Raw genomic sequence first — 3,170 nt, forward strand, 5'->3', positions numbered from 1 at the left:
GGGGTGGGAAAGGTTCTGATTCACTGAGCTGTCTGCACCCACTCACATCACTGCACCGCTGTTTGCTCATGAGGATGCTGTCAGGGGTCCATATTTACCACAATCTTGGGCCTTCCATGTGTGGGGGGATGTGATTTTTAAGAGTTTTATCTATTCAGACATGGCATTACATGGGGTTTCTAATTTAGCTGAGTGATTAAAGAATATCGCAAAACCAAAGCACATGTTGGTTGCTCTTGCTGAAATACAGTAGTCACAGAGGTCCCAAAATAAACACGGTGCACGCTGTCAGACTCTGTGCTTGTTGTTGGGGCTCGGCAACCCTGCACTGCTGTGGCTGGATGTGTTCTTGGCAGCACCGCTGCAGAAGCATTGGAATCACCAGCTGGGACATAGAGCTGCTGGAGCTCTGTCTAAACTAAGGCCAACTTCACACTGACTTCAATGTAAGTAGAAGTGGAGGTGGGTATGTGCCTATCCAAAACGGCTCTGATAGTTGTGTCCTGGAATCAAGACTGCAAAACAGGGCCACCGCCTCCCCACCAGCCCACTGCCCACATTCCTCAGGGCCACCTCCCCGCAGCTCTTGAACTCCTCCAGGGACGGTGACTCCCCTTGAAGCTGCACCACAAGGCAGAGCAGCCGTGCTTTGGCATCACAGAGCCTGGAGTCTGCCAGGCGTCCCCGGCGAGGGCCCACTGCCTCGACAAGGAGATCCAGAGAGCAGCAGTTCCCTCAGGAGAACTCCTCAGCGGGGGTGGCTCCAGTCTCTGTAAAACCCAAGCCATTTTTAGAGGCCGCCGATCGGTTTGTATAAGATCCGTTGGTCTTGCAGCTCGGAAGGCCAAGGGTATCCTGGGCTCCATCACAAGAGGGGTGGCCAGCAGGGACAGGGAGGTGGTTGCCCCTCTCTCCTCTGCCCTAGGCGGGCCCCATCTGGAGTTGTGCGTCCAGCTCTGCAGCCCCCAGTACGGGAAAGGTGTCGAGCTGTTGGGGAGGGTCCAGCGGAAGGCCACAAAGATGATCAGAGGGCTGCAGCACCTCCCTGCAAAGACAGGCTGAGGGAGCTGGGCTTGTTCAGCCCGGAGAAGAGGAGGCTGCGAGGAGACCTCATGGCAGCCTCCCAGTATTTAAAGGGAATATATAAACAGGAAGGGAATCCACTTTTCACTCGGCTAGGTAAATAGCGATAGGACGTGGGGGAATGGTTTTAAGCTCAAGGAGGGCAGGTGTAGCTTGGGTGTCAGGGGAAAGTTCTTTACTGAGAGAGCGGTGAGCTGCTGGAACAGGCTGCCCAGAAACGTGTTCGAGACCAGGCTGGATGAGGCCCTGGGCAACCTCCTTTAGTACCAGACCTGGAGGTTGGTGACCCTGCCTGCGGCAGGAGGGCTGGAAATCGATGATCCTTGCGGTCCCTTCCAACCCAAGCCATTCTACCATTCCGTGATCCTAATTTCCAATTGTCTGCTTTGACAGATGAGAGTGCCGATGCTACAGACATCAAAGGCTCGAGCTGCCTTTTGCTTTTGCAGAGGTGCAGATCAGGAATGTAATGTCACGGCAGAAACGGCTTCTTGGGTGCTAAGTGAGGACACAACTCGGCCTCCTGGTCTGTGTGAAGCACAAGGAGTACGTTACGGCTCCTGCGCCTCCCCTCTGTCAGCGCATCCCCTACAGCTGCCGATGGCGCACAGCCAGGCTCAGCCCGGGGACGCGGTGCCTCCTGTTTCCCGAGCTCCTGCCAGCAGCAGCCTGGTGGTGCTGGTGGTGCTCTGGGGCCTCCGAGCCCTGCGACTCCAGCTCCGAGACTCGAGCCCGCAGCGCGGGGGGGCCAAAAACCTCGCGTCGGCGTGCAGAGCCTCCTCGTGCGGCGCGAACTCGCGATTCGAAGACTCCCAGCGCCTTCCCGACGATCCAAGGCCTCCGAAGCTTCCCGTCCCGCTCTTCTCGGCCGCGACTGCAGGTCCCGGCGGCCTCCTCCCGGCGGCCCTGAGGCGCGGCGCGAGCTGGAGAGCGCGGGGCTCGGTGCGAGAATCCGCGGCCGCCGTGCCGGGCCCGAGCCGGCGCCGGGAAGCCCGCAGCCTCGTGGGAGATCGGCCGAGAGCCTCGGCGGGGGGCTCGCCGCCTCGTGCGTGCTGAGCGAGCCGTGCTTGTCGGCGCGGAGCGAGGCGGGGGGCCGGAGGCCGGGTGTGGGCGCTCTGGGCGGCGCCCGGCGCTCCTTCGCGCGCTCCGCTCCGCTCCGGCCGCCTCCCGTCCCGGCCTCCCGCGCGGCTGAACGCGCCGAGGGAGAGCGCTTGGAGACGCTTTCTGCTTCCAGGCGGCTCGCTGTGGGCAGCGCTTCTTCGGCAGCACGCGTGTGCAATAACGCGTCCCAGAGCAGGTGGCAAACCCGCTGCCGGCGCGCTGCTTTCCGGCGGAGCGCCGCCCGTAGGCGCTGCGTGGCAGCGTGCCGCGGGGCCCGGAGGATCCCGGCGCGGAACAGAACGCCCTTGTCTTGGAACTCAGCTGATAGCGGGCCTGACGTGTGGCCCTGCTCCAGGAGGGCTGCCCGGTCTTGGAACGACTTTTGAAAGGCATGACAGAAGGCACATTGCACTGGGAGTGTTAGCGGAACACACCGGGTGCAGGAAGAGAGCGGCGGGCTGCTTCTCTGGGCAGTTGGACCGACTAAGTAAAGGGTGGCCATCCCGCTTAGGAGCAGCGGCAGCACTGGTATTGCTCGCACAGGAGGCGTGACGCCGGACTTTGCGACAGAGAAGAGTGGCTCACGCGCTCGATGGGCTGCGTCACCCCAAGCCTGGCAGCATCCCCAGAGCAGCAGCAGCCCTCAGACCTGGGGCACTGCTGGAATGCAGGAGGAAAGCCTGGGTCCCAGCCCACCCACAGCCGGCAGCAGCCGCGGGTCTGCCCGCATTTACCAAATGCAGCAGCATCCCCAAGATGGCAGAAAGACCCCCAGAATGGGCTGCAGCTGCCAGCCTGGCCTCCGCCACGTTGTGCGTTGGAAACGTTGCGCCTGCTGGAGTCGGGGCCAGAACCCAGCTCAGCCTGAACCGGGCTGGGGGCAGGAAGGAGTGGGTTGGGTGCTGGGGAGAAGAGATGCCCGTGGCCGCAGCCCCTAAAGCTGCCCACCTCGGGAAAGGCGGAGAAGAACCAAACTGACAGTGGCA

Source organism: Tympanuchus pallidicinctus, unplaced genomic scaffold (assembly GCF_026119805.1).
Source record: "Tympanuchus pallidicinctus isolate F22 unplaced genomic scaffold, pur_lepc_1.0 scaffold17, whole genome shotgun sequence".
Taxonomy (NCBI): Eukaryota; Metazoa; Chordata; class Aves; order Galliformes; family Phasianidae; genus Tympanuchus; species Tympanuchus pallidicinctus.